We start from the raw sequence: 21,318 nt of genomic DNA, 5'->3' as shown, positions 1-21,318 counted from the left end.
AAGAATGTCTGTGAATGCATCTGGTGTGGTATTTGGCGCAAAGTGGCCGTCTTCCTTTGGTGTTGCTATAAAGGAATACTGGAAACTGGGTAATTTATAAGGAAAAAATTCAAATTTATTTGGCTCATGATTTTGATGTCTGGAAAAGTTCTAGATTAGGCATCTGGTGAGGGCCTTGGGTGGCTTCCATTCATGGCGGAAGGCGAAGGGGAGCTGGCGTGCAGAGAGAACACAAAGTTAGGGAGGGGGCAAGAGAGAGGAGGGGTTGCTGCCTGGCTCTTTTTAACAACCAGCTCTCTGGAGAACTAACAGAGCAAGAACTCCCTCACCATGCACCAAGTGGTCACTAATCTATTCATGAGGGGTCCCCTCCATGACCCAAACTCCTCCCAATAGGCCCCACCTCCAACATTAGGGATCAAATTTCAACATGAGATTTGGAAAGGACAAACATCCAAACTATAGCATCAGACAAAAGAATTTTCCCTTGACTATAGTCTCCTTTATGCCAATTCATGTTTCAAATACTACTTATAAGCTATATGACACTGGTTGGGCCTAATTGAACTTTGTCTCTTGCTTTCTCCATTTTTTTCTTATATCTATGTCTTCTCTTTCTGGCTTCTTTCATGAGCAGAATATATATATATATCTCCCTGTGTTTGGCATTTGTTAAATGTTCCATTTCTTCTACCATTCATTCATTGATTCATTCAACCCATGAAATCTGTTACATGCCTATAATAAGCCAGTATTGCAAAGAAGTATAAATAAAGTCTATATTTTTGGGGAACTGACAATTTGGGGATAGAAAGTATGATAGCATCCTTCAAAATCTGAATGGCTGTTGTTAAAATTACGAATAATTAATGGGGCAAGGACTCTATTTTACTTATCCCATTGTCTAAACCCAGAGCTCAGTTCAGACATGCCTTCATTGTATAAACTTAAAAGTTAAAGAACAGAGATGATATTTGCTTAGTGGGTAGAAATAGGACCAGCTGGTAACAAACACTGGATTTCGTATCAGCATAAACAAATTCTAACATTGTGAAGGCACACACTGAGGAGGGGTGAAATCCTAGTCATGGGTGGTTCAGGTTCTGGCCCCCTGAGAGATGTGGAGGAGTAGCTGCAAGCCTAACTGGGAATTTATAGTTCCTTCAGAGACATCTGCATAGCTATGTGTTTGTAGGCTTGAAATACTGATCGTATCAGTCAGGAAGGAAGGAATAGAAAGTACCAGAAAGGAAGAGAAAACACTACTCATGATAGCATGAACAATAAGAGAACTTATAGCTCACCAACAATATGTCAGAATGAGGGAAACTCCAAGTTGGTTTCTGTAGAAGCTCTATAATGTCGACAAGCACCTGATGGGCACTAATTTATTCATGAGGGGCCTGCCTCCATGACCCAAACTCCTCCCATTAGGCCCCGCCTCCAACATTAGAGATCAAATTTCAACATGAGATTTGAAGGGGACAAATGACAAGATTCCTTCCATCTCATCATTCTGTAGTCTTTAGCATTTTTCCCTCAGAGTAACCCCCTCATGCTTACAAGGTGGCTGCCACAGATCCAGCTCTCAAGTGCAGACATGTTCATGTCCGGTGGCAGAAAAGAAACCATTTCTTTCTAAATTTTTTTGATAAGGAAATCTTTCTCAGAAGCCTTTCAGCGGACTTGCTTCCCATCTCATTGCCCAAATTACAACATATACCGAATTTAATCCCTGAAAAGAAGAAGAGGACCAGCCTATAGGCTGCCAGAAGTCAATTGGGTTCTCTAAGTAAGAAAGAAGAAAAGTAACTGCTGTTGAATGGGAACCACTAATGCCAAATACAGACAGCCTGATGCAATGAAGAAAGCATGAGTTTCGGTTCTGTTCTACTGTTTGGTAGCTGTGTGACCTTGAATGTATCTGTCTTCTCAGGCTGCTATAACAAAATACTGCACATTGGGCAGCTTTAACAATATAAATTTATTTTCTCAAAGCTGTGGAGGCTAGCAGTCCCAGACTGAAATGCCAGCTGATTCAGTTCTTGCTGAGGGCTCTTTTCTTGCCTCGTTAATGGCTTCCTTTTCCCCGTGTCTTCACATAGGCTTTTTCTGTGCACATGGAGAGCGAGCATGTCAGGATTGAGCTTTCTGGTGCTTAATGATTTCCTTGCTCCAAACATAGTCACATTGAGGGTTAGGGCTTGAACATATGAATTTCGGGGAGAAACAATTCAGTTCAGAGTATAGGGAAAATTACTTAACTCTCTAAGCCTTTCTTTCCTACCTCTGCAAATGGGACTAATCATATACACCTCCTAGTGTTCTCCTGGGAATACGATGAAATAATGACACATATGCTCAAACTTACCCCAAAGCCTTGAGTTACATTAGTTTACATTTTGTTCTTTTCACTCCATCAACTAAAACCAGACAACTCATGCAATGATAGAAACGTCACCAAATCACACGGCTTTCCATAGTGCATACTGATTTTAAGAATTGAGTTCCAGTTTCTGACAACCAGAGTAGCTTAAATATGCTTAGAAAAGGCAAATAATGCTTTATTTGCCTGAAGATTATATTATTTCATCTCAAAGTTAATGTGGTAATTTTATTGCAGAAATATTGTTATGGATTCCCTATCATTCTTTCTTGAGGATTAAAGGGAATAAAGTTGAAAACTCTACATAGTTGAAAGATAAAACATACCTGGGTGATTGGTTTCTTGCAACTAGCAGAGACACTTAAGAGAGCAGCCTCTGAAAGCAGATTTTGTTTTGTTTTGTTGTTTTTTTGAGACAGAACTTCACTCTTTTGCCCAGGCTGGAGTGCAGTAGCGTGATCTTGGAGTGCAGTGGCATGATCTTGTCTCACTGCAACCTCTGCCTTCTGATTTCAAGCGATTCTCCTGCCTCAACCTCCCAAGTAGCTGGGATTATAGGTGCCCACCACCATGCCCAGCTAATTCTTGTATTTTCAGTACAGATGGGGTTTCACCTTGTTGGCCAGGCTGGTCTCGAATTCCTGACCTCATGATTCACCCGCCTTGGCCTCTCAAAGTGCTGGGATTACAGATGTGAGCCGCTGTGCCCAGTCTGGCAGATTGTTTTTACTGGCTGCATCATATTGACAAAATTATTTGGACAGAGCGGAGAAAGTGAGGAGGCTGCGTCTGGCTCCCGCTCTCACAGCCATTGCAGTACATTGAGCTCCATAGAGACAGCCCCGGGGCAAGTGAAAGCCGGACGGGCACTGGGCAACTCTGTGCCTTGCTGAGGAAAAATAACTAAACATGGGCAAAGGAGATCCTACAAAGCCGAGAGGCAAAATGTCATCATATGCATTTTTTTTTGCAAACTTGTCGGGAGGAGCATAAGAAGAAGCACCCAGATGCTTCAGTCAACTTCTCAGAGTTTTCTAAGAAGTGCTCAGAGAGGTGGAAGACCATGTCTGCTAAAGAGAAAGGGAAATTTGAAGGTATGGCAAAGGCAGACAAGGCCCGTGATGAAAGAGAAATGAAAACCTATATCCCTCCCAAAGGGAAGACAAAAAAGAAGTTCAAGGATCCCAATGCACCCAAGAGGCCTCCTTCGGCCTTCTTCCTGTTCTGCTCTGAGTATCACCCAAAAATCAAAGGAGAACATCCTGGCCTGTCCACTGGTGATGTTGCGAAGAAACTGGGAGAGATGTGGAATAACACTGCTGCAGATGACAAGCAGCCTTATAAAAACAAGGCTGTGAAGCTGAAGGAAAAATATGAAAAGGATATTGCTGCATATCGAGCTAAAGGAAAGCCTGATGCAGCAAAAAAGGGAGTTGTCAAGGCTGAAAAAAGCAAGAAAAAGAAGGAAGAGGAGGAAGATGAAGAGGATGAGGAGGAGGAGGAATATGAAGAAGATGAAGATGAAGAAGATGATGATGATGAATAAGTTGGTTCTAGCGCAGTTTTTTTTCTTGTCTATAAAGCATTTAACCCCCCTGTACACAACTCACTCCTTTTAAAGAAAAAAATTGAAATGTAAGGCTGTGTAAGATTTGTTTTTAAACTGTACAGTGTCTTTTTTTGTATAGTCAACACACTACCGAATGTGTCTTTAGATAGCCCTGTCCCGGTGGTATTTTCAATAGCCACTAACCTTGCCTGGTACATTATGGGGGTTGTAAATTGGCATGGAAATTTAAAGCAGGTTCTTGTTGGTGCACAGCACAAATTAGCTATATATGGGGATGGTAGTTTTTTCATCTTCAGTTGTCTCTGATTCAGCTTATACGAAATAATTGTTGTTCTGTTAACTGAATACCACTCTGTAATTGCAAAAAAAAAAAAAAAAAAAAGTTGCAGCTGTTTTGTTGACATTCTGAATGCTTCTAAGTAAATACAATTTTTTAAATTAGTATTGTTGTCCTTTTCATAGGTCTGGAATTTTTCTTCTTGAGGGGAAGCTAGTCTTTTGCTTTTGCCCATTTTGAATCACATGAATTATTACAGTGTTTATCCTTTCATATAGTTAGCTAGTAAAAAGCTTTTGTCTACACACCCTGCGTACCATAATGGGGGTAAAGTTAAGTTGAGATAGTTTTCATCCATAACTGAACATCGAAAATCTTGATCAGTTAAGAAATTTCACATAGCCCACTTACATTTACAAACTGAAGAGTAATCAGTCTACTCAAAGCATGGGATTGTTAGAATCAAACATTTTGAAAATCTGTCCTTGAAGGACTAATAGAAAAGTATGTTCTAACCTTTACATGAGGACTCTATTCTTTAACTCCCATTACCATGTAATGGCAGTTATATTTTGCAGTTCCCACATTAAAGAAGACCTGAGAATGTATCCCCAAAAGTGTGAGCTTAAAATACAAGACTGCCATATGAAATTTTTTGTTGACATTAGTCTCAGTGAAGACTATGAAATGCTGGCTATAGATGTCTTTTCCCATTTATCTCAATATGGACTGCTCAGGAAACGAGATTTTCAATTACAAGTATTTTTAATTAATTGGGCCAGCTTTTAAAATGAAGATGCCTCATTCAAAATAGGGTATATTTTCCTATATTATGGTTTGCCGCTTTATAAATCCAAGTAGCTAGGAGGAAAGAAGACACTTAAACTTTGCATCTCAGTATGAATTATTCAATTTATTTGAATGATTTTTCTTTACAAAACAAACTCATTAGTCATTATCTGCTTAGCAGTTTAGGGAACAATTTGGCAATTTTGTGGTTTTCGAGATTATCATTTTCTTAAAGTGCCAGTATTTTAAAATAGCGTTCTTGTAATTTTACACACTTTTGTGATGGAGTGCTGTTTTGTTATATAATTTTGACTTGGATTCTTTCCATTTGCATTTGTTTATGTAATTTCAGGAGGAATACTGAACATCTGAGTCCTGGATGATACTAATAAACTAATAATTGCAGAGGTTTAAAAAAAATTATTTGACTGCTGTAGGTTTCAGTTTTCTCATTTGTAAAGTTGTAATAATAATACTTTATTTATAATAATATTGATAATTATAATATTTTGCTAATGGGGTTACTACAATGAATTATGACAATACTGCTAATAATAATATTTTACTTCAGGGGGTTGCTGTTAAGATAACTTGGGTTAATATACATGAAGTGCTTGGATCAGTGCCAAGCTTGATCCATCATCATCATCATCAACATCATCCACAAATAACACTCTAGGAAACAACCTGTAGCCAAATCTTTGCTTTCATTGAGATGGATTCCTCAAGGAGCTACATTGTGGGGTCACAAGGCATTTGTCACTCAGCTTCTTTAAGACTCAAGAACTTCATCCAGCCAGGTGTGGTGGCTCATGTCTGTTATCCTACTACTTTGGGAGGCAGAGGCAAGAGGATCACTTGAGTCCAGGAGTTCAAGACCAGCCTGGGCAACATAGGGAGACCTCCCCGCACCCAATCTCTATAAAAAGTAAAAGAAAATTAGCTGGATCTGGTGGTGCATGCCTGTAGTCCCAGTTACTTGGAAGACTGAGGCAGGGGGATCACATAAGCCCAGGAGGTTGAGGCTGCAGTGAGCTGAGATTGCGCCAACTGCAGCCTGGGTGACAGAGCAAGATCCTGTCTCAAACAAAACAAAACAAAACAAACAAAAAACAAACAAAAAAACTCCCCAGACCTGCCCCCCCCCCCACAAAAAAACCCTAAAAAGAACAACTTCCAATTTAGCTGAGCCAGGCATGTTTTGTGACAGCATTGCCTGGAGTCAGGAGAAGACAACTCTGATCAAAACCAGCTGCAGGTCCTGTGATACTGAACTTTTCTTGTCACTGTGATATCAAGGCATGCCTGAAAGTGCTTCCTGGAGGTGTCCTGTAACTGTCTTGGCACTTATTTGCAGTCTATATGTTGATGGACCTCAGAATACTACCTATGTTCTGCCCCTTAGCAGCTATTCATCATAGGCTACCTTGCCAGGGAATGACCCAGGGCATTGTGACAGATCAATTTACTTAATGGATTATACATTTCAAATAACTTGAAGTTGATTTGGTCCAGCCTGACTGTTGCTGGGCTGATCATCATTCTGATAAATGACAAGGTTGCTGGGTTTGTTCCCTGGTGGTATTTTACAGGCAGGGCTTGCCCAGGGTTTAGCTGTGCTTGGTGCTAACGGAGAAGGCATGTGGAGGCTTGGGAAGCAGGTCTCTCTGGTTTTGGAACACAAAGGACACACACAGAAAACTTGACCAGGCACTTTTTTTTTTTTTTGCCACCTCTGTGTGCCTCAAGGCAGTGTGGCTGGAAACGATGGGAATCTGTTCTTGCCAACTCTTTGATTCCTCCTTATAGGACCAAGCTCTCTTCCCTGGCAGAAGGAAGAAATTGGGGCAGCTGGAAAGACTCAAATAACTGAGTTTGTCTCCCCTTTAATCTTTCTTTGTAGGTGAACTAGAGGCCAGAGAACAAACAGGTGATAAAAGAGCAAGAAATCCTTGCAAAAGGATAGGCAGAATGCGTCTTAGGGGCTGTGAAAAGAAGCTAAAGAAGGTCAGATTCTGTTACACCTTAAACCCACTTAAGCTGAGCAAGAAGAATAATTGAATTAAACTGTGGCAGAAGGAAAATTTTTCCAGGAGCAAGGGTTGGATAATGACTATGCTTTACCCAAAGTGCACAGCACTTGGCATGTCCCCACACGTCCCCAACATGCCTATTCAGTGAGTGAATGATGGTGACAGGAAGGGCTCACAGGCCTCCATCCTGGTCTTAGTTCCAACACTTATCTCTATGGTCTTGGGCAAGTTCCCTACACATTCTGAATCTGTTTGCTTACTTTTAAAGTGGAACTAATAATACCTCTTTTATGGGGTTGTTGAAAGATTCACGATATATATATATATGAAAGTGAACCTCATATTCCAAAAGTTCTATAACACCTGTTGTAAGTGATATTAAAATATCACTTAAAATCACTGTTTTAAGTGATATTAAAATAAAGCAATGCTGTCATTGCTTAATGATATCTTCTAAACATCGAGTGTCTACATATAGACACTACATATATATACATATATAGAGTATATATACATGTATATATGTACACATCTATATATAGACACTCATATAAATGTAAATCATAGACACATCTATATATAGACACTCATATAAATCTATATATAGACACTGTATATATAAACACTCATATAAATGTAGTGTCTATAGACACGTATATATAAATTATATACGTATATATAGACACTTGATGTTTAGAAGCTATCATTAAGCAACTACAGCAATGTTTTATTTTAATATCACTTAAAACAGGTGTTATAAAAGTTTTGGAATATGAGGATCCCTTTCTAATGTTAATGTAATTTGCAGATACCCTTTAAACGAGGATACTATTACTGATAGAGAAGATATATAATGGCCAAAAGCTATAAAAAATCAGTAACATTTTTAGAATGAGTTTTTATTTGATGAATTGAAACAGCACATATACACATAGGCTGTCCAAAGAAATGATGAGACATTTATTCCCTCTCCAGACAAGATATGATGCTTATATAAATTATTGTGAGCTCCCACAATAGCTCCATAGACCGCCAAGTGACTGGGACCTACGAGTCCAAAAGGATTAAATTCTAACTATAGATGAGCATCTTTATAAGAGAGGGCTCATTTATGTTAGCTATTGATATTAAGCTAAGTTAGATGCAGCAGATGGCCTTGCTGCACAGAGATGGCCCTTCAGACTGACATCATTCAATCTTGGGACTTTTTTCCTTCCTTGGGACTTCTAGGTTTGTGCTTACTTGCCACAGAGCATGCTAGACACCGTCTCCTTCCATAATCCTGTAATAATGGGGCTTGTTTCCAGGCTGACCTGTTGAGTCTAGCAGTGCAGCCTCTGACTGTGGAAGTTTGGTTCCCGTGTGTAATTTCTTCTGCCATCTAAACCATTGTGGACTTGCATCTTAGTAGAGTCTGAGATGAGGACTTGTTTGCAGGCAATACATTTTGGGAAGTAATTTCAAGGTGCAGGGAGTGAAAGCCCATCCAAGGGTGTATTATTAGCTGGTTACTGTTGAGGGCAATAGGAACACAATCCTGTTGGGGACTCTCTGAAGAGTTGTGCAGAATATACTTCGAAATAGTCTCCTGAGGCATGAAAGAGGGGGGCATTCTAAAAATCAGCTCCCATATCCCAATGGTCGAGGAGTGCCCTATGGAAGGTAATCTTCCTTTTCCTTCCAGGTTTGCACATGTGTCAGGATGACTAACTGGGGCTGTGCTGGAGAGCCATGAGAGATGTGGGTGCTATTGAGGTGCAAAGTTGTCAAACGGCTCCTGGGCATAGCTGGTGTTACAGAGAGGGCTGGGACAAAAAGCCTAGCTGTATTAGTCCATTCGCATGTTGCTAATAAAGACATACCCAAGACTGGGTAATTTGCAAAGGAAAGGGCTTTAATGGACTCACAGTTCCATATGGCTGGGGAGGCCTCACAATCGTGGTGGAAGATAAAGGAAGAGCAACCGATGCCTTACCTGGTGGCAGCGAGAAAGCATGAGAGCCAAGCAAAAGGGGAAACCCCTTATACAGCCATCGGATCTTGTGAGACTTACTACCACGAGAAAAGCATGGGAGAAACAGCTCCCATGATTCAATATCTCCACCTGGCCCTGCCCTTGACATGTGGGGTTATTACAATTCAAGGTGAGATTTGGGTGAGGACACAGCCAAACCATATCACCAGCCAAAGAAACATGAGGTGCACAAAAGGTGCCAACCAGGAGACAAAGCACAACTGTGGGGAGACAGAATTAAGGATCAGGTCTGGTTATCCATTAATGTCTTTTGAGCCCAATTCTGTGCTGTTAATCTATAGACTTAGGCACATTTAAATTTTTGAGTTTATTTGAGCAGACAGCAATTCATAAATCAGGCAGCACCAAACTGCAACTGGTTGGGGCTCTACTGAGAGGGAGAGAGGGGAAAACATTTATGAGGTGTTAATGGAAGCAAGACAAAGACAATATTTCATTGACTAAAGTAGAAAGTCCCCAGTTAGAGGTTAGTGGGTGGTTCCTCCTTTTTTAAAATTAAATTAAATATCAAGTTCTAGGATAGATGTGCAGGATGTGCAGGTTTGTTACATAGGTAAACATGAGCCATGGTGGTTTGCTGCACCTATCTACCCATCACCTAGGTATTAAGCCCCACACGCATTAGCTATTTATCCTGATGCTCTGCCTCCCACTGCTCACCCCAGCAGGCCCCAGTGTGTGTTGTTCACCTCCCTATGTCCATGTATTCTCATTGTTCAGCTCCCACTTGTAAGTGACAACATGTGGTGTTTGGTTTTCTGTTCCTGTGGTAGTTTGCTGAGGATAATGGCTTCTAGCTCCATCCATGTTTCTGCAAAGGACATGATCTCACTTTTTTTAAGCTCCATCCATGTTCCTGCAAAGGACATGATCTCACTTTTTTAAATGGCTGCATAGTATTCCATGGCACCTCTTAATCCAGTCTATCATTCATGGCCATTTGGATAGATTCCATGTCTTTGCTGTTGTGAATGGTGATGCAATGATTGGTTAAGTTTGTTTTGTTTTCCTAGGCTATGACGATTCCACTCTGGGTTTAGTTTTAATTGGAACTCAAGGTGCTGGAGCCATCTCTGGCTAATGGACCCTGAATTAATTATTTCCACAGTGCCATACATTGTGTTAGCTGTTGGAGCTGAAAAGTTTAATGCAGCACAGTGCATGCCATATCCTACAACCTATAGTACATAGAGCATGATGACATGGCAAAGTAAAGGTGGTTACTGTTTAGGAGGGAGACAAGCACTATAGTAGATGTCAGCATAAAAGCCTCTCACAACTTGGAAGGGAATGACTAATTCCTTCTGGAGTTTTGGGGGAAGATTTCACAATGAAGGCAATAAATAATTAATTTGGGTCTTGAAGTTTGAATAGGAGTGCATCATGTAGTAACAGGCAGGAAGGACATTCTCACAAGAGAGAGACAGATGAGTGTCTGAACTGGGCATGCCCATGAAGTCTTCACAGTTCCATTTTTTTTTTCCTTAATAGGTTCTGGCTCAGGCCATTATTTCAGTTAAGTTTTGTTAGTTTTATTTTATTTTTAATTATTTTTTGAGACAGAATCTGACTGTTGCCTGGGCTGGAATGCAGTGACATGATCATAGTTCACTGTAGTTGTGAATTACTGGGCTTAAGTTATACTCCTGCCTCAATCCCCAACAACTAATTTTAAAAGGTTTTTTTTTTTGGTTAGGGGCAGAGGTCTTATTATGTTGCCCAGGCTGGTCTCAAACTCCTGGCCTCAAGCCATCCTCCGACTTGGGACTCTCAAAGTTCTGGGATTACAGGCATGAGCCACTGCACTTGACTTTTATTTTTTAAAATAATAAAAAATATTTTATTATTTTATTATTATCCTATTTATACCTAGGTGGTATTTCACAGGCCAGGCTGATGATCTCAATACTCTGCCCCTGGGGTCCCAATAGAGTGAAGCTGCCCCGTCACCCCTCTCTCCTAACCTCCTCAACTGGGACTACATGTGCCCAGGAGTTGTGGATAGTTTGTTCCATTATAAGGGGATACAGGAACACCAGACATCATTACTTTCCCTCTTCTGTGACCACCTATTCTGAGTCTTGTGGATCGTTCATATTCACTGCTCACCCTCCAAGTTAGTCAAGTGGGACTTCTTTGTCACTTTGAGGAATGCCTGTGGCCACTCCAGCATTTGCCTCATCCCTGTTTGCATCCAGACATCCTCCTGGGGTGCCCATTTCCTTCCACCACTAGAGGCCAATGTCCTTCGTCTTCCTCCCTCCTCTTTCTGTAAAATTGCTCTGACAACCACCACTTCCATCTCAATGTGGGTTATTCAGATCCATGACCTTTTCAGCCTCATTCCTCAAGGCTGGATTCTGGCATTTCCTGACTCCAGTCATCTGTGGGGAGATATATGTGGGTGGGTGGGAGTAATTTGTGTCTGGAAGTGGGTTGGAGGGGTAGGTGGAGGCGTGAGGGGCTTCCTAGGATCATGAAAATGACATGGATAGGCAGCCTGTTTCTCCATTAAGGCACAAGACCATGTCCTTATATTTTTTATGTATGGACCTGATATTTATTGTTTGCTTATTGTAGTCCAGGTGGTGCCCGCTTTCCAAAAATGTCATCACATTAACCAGATGAGAAGTACACCATTCTATTCTGTGGATGAGGAAACCTAGAAGGTTAAATAATTTGTCCAATATTACATAATTTCTAGGTGGCTGAACTAAGATTCCATTGCAGGCAGTAAAAACATATCTATTGAGATGAATTAAATTACTGTCTCTTTAGTACCTGATACTAAGTATCTAGTACAGTGAACTTGGTGCTTTGGGACATAGTGTGAAGTATAGACTTTAAATCAACTCTCAACACATGACTAATATATTCATCCATTTTCATACTGCTATGAATAACTGCTCGAGATTGAGTGATTTATAAAGGTAAATGGTTTAATTAATTCACACTTCTGCATGGCTGGCAAGGCCTCAGGAAACTTATAATCATGGTAGAAGGTGAAGAGAAAGCAAGGCACCTTCTTTACCAGGTGGCAGGAAGGAGAAGTGCCAAGCGAAAGGGGAAGAAGCCCTTATGAAACCGTTAGATCTCATAAGGACTCACTTACTGTCATGAGAACAACATGAGGGAAAACACCCCCATGATTCAATCACCTCCACATGGTCTCTCCCTTGACATGTGGGGATTATGGGAATTACAATTCAAGGTGAGATTTGGCTGGGATACAAAGCCTAACCATACCAACTAGGATGCAGAGTCTGGATTTCAGAAGGGATTTAACTTCAAATCCAGATTTTTATTTCTTAGTAGTTGTGTGATCTTGAGTGCACTATGTAAATAAACCTCATATTGTAAAGATGGGAAGTAGGATGTAAAAGGAATAAAGAGATCAGGATGCCTGGAAGGGAAGGTTTTGATAGAAGAAATATCGGTGAAAAAAGGTAGATTGGAATTCATAGAGGGTTTTTGTCATTTGGGGTTGACTGCTATGTTTGAACATTTCTCTGTACATTGTGAAAGTTTCTAAATTTATATGTCCTTTCCAAGGTTGAGGGCAAAAACACATCTCTGGACTCCCTTGCACCTGGGACGTAGGTGTGTGGCGTAGGTTCTGCCAATTGGGACCACCCATATAGGTCTTGATTCAGAGGATAAAAATGTCATCACATGTGGGAGTTAGCACTACCTAAGCGAGAGTCAATTTTCTGGGCATGGTGGGGGCAATGGCGTCCACTTCATCGGAGGCATTGGCAGAAGAGTTTCTGGTGTCTAGTCCCAAGAAGGATTGATGCTGAATGGTGGTGGTAGTGACATTTCACTAGAGAATCCAATGGAATGGCTTGGTTTCCTGGCTAAATGGCTTCAGGTTCTGGCTTCTTGCTCCTCAGATTCCATGAGCTACCTGGCTTCTTTTAATACATTCCTATTCTGTTTAAACAAGCCAAAATATATTCTGTTATTTGCAACCAAGAACTCTGACCATGTATCAGTAGACTGTGGCAGGCCTGTGAGCCAATGGATGACTTGAAGTTCAAAGTAACATCTGTGTATCTTCTCGTGATTCACAATTTCTCTAACTCTTATATTCTGATAAAAGAGTTTTAATTTATGCTGGGCCTTCAGTGGCATTAAGATATTTCTACTGCTTTTTGAATATTGCTCATTTTTTTCACTTTCTGATTCATGATGTTAAAAACAACCACAAAAATGGAGTTATAATCCATAAACATGACAGTAATTTACACACTCTTTTAGAAAAAACTATTACAAATTTTTATTTTCTGTGAGTTTTCTTTCAAATCTTAAAATCTTAAAAATGTGCTCTGTGACTCTTTATAGTTTCATTCTTTTCTCTGAGCAGGGTCTTGCTAAAAGCTATCAACAAAAGCTAAATGCTGGAGATGGGAGGTCAATAACAGAGAAACATAAGAAATATAGAATCCAGCTTGAGAAAAAAGACATTCTCATTAAAAAAAAAAAAATTCAAAGCATAGCTCAAGGCAATACACTTCCCAAACGCCACCCTGTCTTGTACTACTGTGGTGTCTTTTAATAAAAAAAATCAGAAAAGAAGTGTTGGTTCATCTAACTCTCCAACTACTCACCTAAAAAGATCTAATTTAATTTGTGGCTCATCCATCAGGTGGCTTCTGTCACTCTTTGAACTTCAGGTGGACTGATAACATTTCATGTTTAGCATTAGCAAAGGCATCCCAAAGGCCTCCTTCCCAGCCTGCTCAGTTCTATGGGCTTTACTATTTATTCTACCCAAATCTCATGGGTAAGTCATCCAGGCTGCAGACTGCATGCTTCTCAATCCATGGTGTGGTTTCTGCAGGGATGTTGACTCAGAGACGGAAGGGACAATGTGGATATGTAATTCTGATTATTTCCTAAACTCGTTTGACTAGAGTCAGTAGAAAAAGCAATTTGTCTGCCTTACCTGGTAAGTTCTCAAGTATACAGGCTTGGATGTATAAGTGTTTACAAAAAAACCAAAAACCAAAAACCAAAACACAAAAAACACCTCTTCTCCTGTGTTTTATCCTATCCAGCTCCTCTGTCCCGTTGGTCTGTGTTACCATGTCACCAACCTGATTTTTTGCCAAAGTTCTTCCTTATGTTGACATGTTACCTCAGTGCAGAGAATAGTTTTAATGCACAGTCTAGTTTGAGCAGCCTTGTCTGATTCATGTCCTGGTCTTTCTCAGTAGTTCCCTTAATAGCTCTGAGGCAGGTGGTTTCCTTCCAGGATTTTGTTGCACTATGGTCTGTTCCTATGTTCAAAACCATGCAAGAACCTGTGCTCTCTATTATATCAAGTGGATGCCTGTTTGTGTGATACCAATAACTATGTTTTCTTATTGCTTTTGTCATTTGTTTATCTTCCTATTATAAAGCCCTGTTTTTCCTCAGACATTTAAGCATGTTTGATATGCTTTGGCTCTGTGTTCCCACCCAAATCTCATCTCAAATTGTAATCCACATGTGTTAAGGGAGAGACCTGGTGGAAAGTGATTGGGTCATGGGGGCTGTTTCCACTGTGCTGTTCTCATGATAGTGAGGGAGCTCTCATGAAATCTGATGGTTTTATAGGTGGTAGTTTCCCCACTCTTCTCTCTTCTGCCACAATGTAAGACATACCTGCTTCCCCTTCCACCATGATTGTAAGTTTCCAGAGGCCTCTCCAGCCATATGGAACTGTGAGTCAATTAAACCTCTTTTCTTTATAAATTACCCAGTCTTGGGTATTTCTTTATAGCAGTGTGAGAGCAGACTAATACAATGTTTATAAAATGCTATTTGAACTTGAATATGTATCATATGGTCTATTTTGCTTTCCATCAGGTTTTCCTCCTAAGTTCTTTGTACATGGAATATTTGTTTTAATCTCCTTTTGGGAAAATACTAATTTTTATAGAAACAAAATCAAAATTGTCTCTTTCTGTTTGTTCATTTTAAGTTAAGATAAAAACACCAAGTGATAGTGGCTTCTTTGAATGATTGGCTAGCCACAGGCTGATTGTATTATGTCCTTTAGTTATGATGATGAATATTAAATAGCACATCAAGTTATTAATTTCTCATGTTTACAGGTCCCCATTATGATTTTGTTGCAGTAATTTTAAAGAAGTATATCCAATTTTTATTAAACCAAACTTCCAAGTACTATCTATACTACATTGTACCTCTATAACCAAGCAAAAACCTCAATCCAGCACATGCACCTACTCTCATTCATCTTTCTTACACATGGCATTAGCTAGAGTACAAATATATTATTTAGTCTTTCTCTAAGTGAAATCACCAGTGATTAAAAATCCTATTTGCCTTATAAAATGGACATTAATAGCCCTTCTTTCTTTTAAAAAATAGATTATTATTCTATTATGTATAAACCATCATGTAAAATATTACATATGATAGATTGCTTTCTTGTTCCAGTGAAACATTTCTTTTTATTTAATGCAGTTTTGCACATACAACTCAGCACACATTTGAAAGTAGGCAGTTTGAAAACATAATATTTGTACTTCATTTTTTTGGAACCACCCCTTCTATAGCAGTTAAAGGCCTTGATTTGCACTTCACTGATGAGAGGCCAGAGCACTGAGGGATTTAGCTTTTCAAGTTTAGATTCAACTCCAATGTGCTGGAATGGAATACAAAGTACAGCTCTGCATTCATTATCACTTAATTATACAACTAGTTGGGTTTTCAAAGGAATTTTCCTCCCCAAAGCAAAATCTGTGCCAGGTGCTTTTGTTTTCCTGAAATGACATTTTTATATTAAAAAAAAATTTGAAGTCTTCCTGTTGCAAACTCAGAAACATTCTATGTCACTTTTTCCCTAAGGATCTCTTGCTTTGATTTGAGAGCACAGGCCACTATGCTTTTTTGTTTTTCCTCAAGAAGTCGTTCTTAAATGCAAAACAGCAACGATAATTTTTGCCTTTTAAATGATCAGCCAAAAAGGGAGATAATTCAACTCAGTTTGTGCTTCTCTGATTTTATATTTATTGCAAGTTTAAGAATAATGAAATCTGAGAACAATGAATCTTTACATTAATATAGGGGTTTTCAACCTCAACACTATTGATATTTGGAGCTGGATAATTCTTTGTTGTGTGGGGTGTCTTGTGCATTACAGGATATTTAGCGGCATCCCTGGCCTCCACCCATTAGATGCCTGTGGCACTCTACCTGCTTCCCACCCCGTACCAGTCATAACAACCACAAAGTTCCTTTGACATTGCCGATTATTATCTCAGGGTAAGGGTAGGGGGCAAAATGGTCTCTGATTGAGAATTGAGAACCACTATGAGGGACTAAACTAATAATTATTTGCGTGCTATCATCTTGAACTCCTCTACAGGTATATTTGGGAATTCAGTTGTTCATTTTAATTCATATGGCAGACTTCTAATAGCCAATTTGGATTTAGAGGCTTTTATACTATTTCTCTTGTATAGAATCATCTGCGGGCAACATCTCTCAGCTTTGGTTCTTGCCCACAGACAATACCCAGTGAACTGTTTTCTGTGCAACAGCTATAGTGTTCTTTTAAAAAGTCAGATCATATCTTTCCTCTGTTCAAAAGCCTCCAGTGGTGCCTCTTTACTTAGAGTAAAAGCCAAAGTTCTTACGATGTCTACAAGGCCCTGAGGATCTGACTTTGTCTCCCATACTCCTTCCCCATGGGGCCCCAGCCACATTAGTCTTGCTGTTCCTAGGCCCTGCTCTGCACACTCGTACCCTGGAGGTTTTGCATTAGCTCTTCCCTCTTCCAGGAACATGGGTCTCTGAGAGAGCTGCATCCATCTTGTAGTTTCTTCCAGTTCCTGCTCAAATGCTGCCTTTTCAGAGAGGTCTCCCACATTAACCCATCTGAAGTGGTTTGGCTGTGTCCCCATCCAAATCTCATCTTGAATTGTAGTTCCCATAATCCCCACATGTTGTGGGAGGGCCCAGGTGGAGACAATTGAATCATAAGGGTGGTTTCCCCCATCCAGTTCTTGTGATAATGAGTGAGTTCTCATGAGGTCTGATGGTTTTCTAAGGGGCTTCCCCCTTCACTGGGCTCTCATTCTTCTCCTTCCTGCTGCGATGTGAAGAAGGATGTGTTTGTTTCCTTTTCTGCCATGACTGTAAGTGTCCTGAGGCCTCTCCAGACATGCTGAACTGTGAGTCATTTAAACCTCTTTCCTTTATAAATCACCTAGTCTCGGTTATGTCTTTATTCACAACGTGAGAATGGATTAATACACCATCCTTTACTCTCTATTCCCTTTATCCTTTTTATTTTTCTCCAAAACACTTGTTACTACAAAGCATAGTACATACTTGTTTTTTTTTTTAAGTTTTCCTCCACTGAAATGCATGCATCAGAAGGCAGACACTGGCTCTTGTTAATGGTTGTGTCCTAGTGCCTGGCATATTCATTCGTCCAGTATGTATTTGTCACTCAATAAACACTTGTTGAAGGACTGAATACTTTTTCTGTTAAATAAATCTAGTTCGAGTGAGCTTTGATTCTCAGTCTTAGTTTTTTTCCCCAGTTAGGGTCCTCCAGGTCCAGAGATGGACTATAACCTATCCTCAGAGAAAGACCCCATTTTCTAATCTGAGAGTAAAAGCTTTTTCTTTTTTTGATTGAGGGGAAGGCTGGTCATAAAGTTTAGTTGTATTAATCAGGACTTTATCATTTGCAAGAGACAGAAAATCCAACTCAGACAGGCTTAAGCAAAGAGGGGAGTATTTGTTCACATAACTAAAATCCAGGGTTATATCTGGTTTTAGACATGGCTGGACCAGCATGTTCTTAAGAATTTTTTTCTTTTTTTCTTAGCTCTGCTTCTTTTCCTGTGGCTTCATTCTCCTTCTATATTATGGCAAAATTGGCCAAATAGAGCTATAGGTTTTCTTTCTACCAGCAAATCATACAGAAAGAGTTCTTTTTCCCTAGGGTTCCTGCAAACATTCTGACCCTCCTTGGCCTGGCTGAGGTCACACAGGTCCTTCTCTAAACCAGTTACAGTGTCAGCTCTGGAACACCTGCCTCATTGAAGCCACAGGAACTGACACTGGACAGGGAGCATTTCTCCAAGGGAATATCAGCAAGCTTTTTACATGACGGAGGAGCAGTGGAACACTGGGCAGGCAGAGGAGTGGGTGTCTACTATCTTCTCTCTCTCTCTCTCTTTTTTTTTTTTGATATGAAGTCTCACTCTGTTGCCCAGGCTGGAGTGCAGTGGCGCAATCTCAGCTCACTGCAGCCTCTGCCTCCTGGGTTCCAGTGATTCTTCTGCCTCAACCTCCAGGGTAGCTGGGATTACAGGCTCCCGCCACCATGCCTGGCTGATTTTTGTATTTTTAGTAGAGAGGGTGTTTCACCATATTGGCCAGGATGGTCTCAATCTCTTGACCTCGTGATCCACCCACCTTGGCTTCCCAAAGTGCTGGGATTACAGGCATGAGCCACCGCGCCCAGCCTACTCTCTTTTTAAGGATTAATTTCTCCCCTAACCCCAACAACAGAAATCCTTATGAATTCTTGAAGTCTCATCGAAGGGCACACCACATGGGTCATGTTCTTTTTCTTAAAAAAAAATTCATATACAATTTCTGCCCATTTTATGAGGTACATGTGATATTACATGCATAGAATGTGAATGATTAACCAGGGTATTGAGGGTATCTATCACATTGAGTAGATATCATTTCTATGTGTCAGAAGCAGTTCAGTCCTCTGTTCTAGCTATTTTGAAATACACAATACATTATTACTAAGTATAGTCATCCTCCTCTGCTGTCCAACACGAGAACTTATTCCTTCTGTCTAACTGTGTGTTTGTATGCATTAACCAATCTCTTTTTTCACCTCCCACCCACCCATACACCCTTCATAGCCTCTGGTAACTATCATTCTGCTGTCCACCTCCATGGAATCGATGACTTTTTAGCTCCCACATATGAGTGAGAACATGCAATAGTTGTCTTTCTGTGCACATAGACAATTTTCTATATTTCCTTAAAAGGAACCAAAATATCACTGGAAATGTAATGAGAGGGTGAGAATTTAATTTACCAGGACTTCTCAGGAGAGCAAGACAGTGATAGGAATAAAAATATTCCTACTCTATTTAGGAAGGGACCAAGACTCCCAAGGAGCAACCTCAAATATTAGCTTTCTTATTTCCCCAACTGCCGTCTAGGGAGAGTGAATTAGATTACCTTCAGGGCTGCTGTTTTAGAGTCAATTAAAGTATAGCTCTCCCATACATAGGAATAAAGATAGGGCTGTCCTGATTGTGTGCTTTTCTTACCATACCTAACACTTCCAAAAAAAAAAAAGTCAAAATTCTATTAATATATTTAGGGATTTCATATAAATGTAAATAAGTGTGAAAATTTAAAATATTTAAAGAATAGCGGTTTAAAGAGGTATCAAATCACTACCTTATCAGGGATGTGCTATTATTAGTCAACTTGGAGGTGAGGGAATGTGTCTCTACCTGGGCCTGCTTCTACTTTATTTTTTCAAGATGCACTAGCAAGCCAGAGGCTCTTTTGAGTAATTGGATGCATTTATCTATGCTTCTAGAGAACATAGAGGTTGAGAGAAAGAGGGGTAAAAGGGGAGTTGAGCAATGGAGTAGGCCACTTTGGAATATCTTATACCCCAAGAGAAGATTAGAGTGTTTTTATAGTACAAGAACATTTTTTATACCTCAATTTCATATGAATAGACACATGTTATACATATGCATGTATTATATATAACATGTATTTTATGCTATAATTATATTATAAATTATATAAATGTATACTATATAAGTTATATTAAATAGAAACTATTTTATTAAATATATAAAATATATGATTTGTTTTGGTTCTCTTTTATTTGGACTTTCCAAATACCACTGGAAAACAATATAAAATCATAAGACTAGCATGTTTCTTTATAAAATCACTTTATTGATGTATAATTACATACACAAAGCTGTGTGTATGTAATATTTACAACTTGGTGAGTTTGGAAAGACCAGCATCTTGGGCAAGTGAAATTCTCTTCTTTTCTCCAAAGCATCCCATCTTCTCCTCCATTTTTTCTTGGAGGTTTTAAAAAGTCAGAACCTCACCTGCATGCCTCTTGAGAGTTAGAATGGTCAACCCTGTCCACTGGCTTCATGAGAAGGGGCTGGAATGGGAGCCTCCCACAATTTGCCAATATGGCCACACAGTGTCTCCCACTGACTAGTTGGGGAACACTTGTCAAAGTGCAGTCTCTTAGTAGATTATGGGATGGGACCTGATGTGCATGGTCAGGATTAAAAAGAGGATTGCAGCATGTGCAGCTGGGATTAAGGATGGGTGAAGAACCAAATTGCAGCCATTAAAGAAGGGGCAAGATAAAAGATCATCGATTTCCCATTGAAGTTTCATGTTCTTAAATATCTATGATCTGGCCTCTCTCTAACCCACACCACAAGGGAAAAGAGTCCAGTGTGATAGTGTGATTCTGTAATTTTATCACTGAGTACAAAATGAAATTATTGTTTTAGGGAGATTTAAAGAAACTTATATCTCCATGGCAGAATTCCCTGGTTTCAGAATGTCTAAAAGTCAAAGTCTGAAACAAGATTTAGAAATGTTTTTTACATCTTCTTTATTTTTTTTAACTTTTGTTTTATAATTTTTTATAATTTTTGGGGAACAGGTGGCACTTGTTTACATGAGTAAGTTCTTTAGTGGTGATTTGTGAGATTTTGTTGTGCCCATCGCCCAAGCAGTATACACTGAACCCAATTTGTAGTCTTTTATCCCTCACTCCTTCCCACACTTTCCCCCAAGTCCCCAAAGTCCGTTGTATCATTCTTATGCCTTTGTATCCTATCATAGCTTAGCTCCCAATTATGAGTGAGAATGTTTGATGTTTGGTTTTCTATTCCTGAGTTACTTCACTTAGAATAATAGTCTCCAGTTCCATCCAGGTTGCTGTGAATACCATTAATTTGTTCATTTTTATGGCTGAGTAGTATTCCATTGTATATATATCCATCACAATTTCTTTATCCACTCATTGATTAATGGACATTTGGACTGGCTCCACATTTTTGCAACTGCGAATTGCGCTGCTATAAACATGCATGTGCAAATATCTTTTTCATATAATGACTTCTTTTCCTCTGGGTAGATACCCAGTAGTGGGATTGCTGGATC

General features: G+C 39.7%; 1 long non-coding RNA gene and 1 pseudogene across 1 annotated transcript in view; one reads left to right on the top strand and one right to left on the bottom strand.

The window, feature by feature from the left end:
• Positions 1-21,318, bottom strand: part of LOC144333000 (uncharacterized) — a 52,265-nt gene that overhangs the window by 9,517 nt on the left and 21,430 nt on the right. The window lies entirely within an intron of this gene.
• LOC699195 (high mobility group protein B1 pseudogene) lies at positions 3,172-5,442 on the top strand (annotated as a pseudogene).

This window comes from Macaca mulatta, chromosome 11 (genome assembly GCF_049350105.2).
Source record: "Macaca mulatta isolate MMU2019108-1 chromosome 11, T2T-MMU8v2.0, whole genome shotgun sequence".
NCBI classification, from domain to species: Eukaryota; Metazoa; Chordata; class Mammalia; order Primates; family Cercopithecidae; genus Macaca; species Macaca mulatta.
Note: the sequence above shows the minus strand (reverse complement) of the source record. Positions and strands in the feature narration are given on the sequence as shown.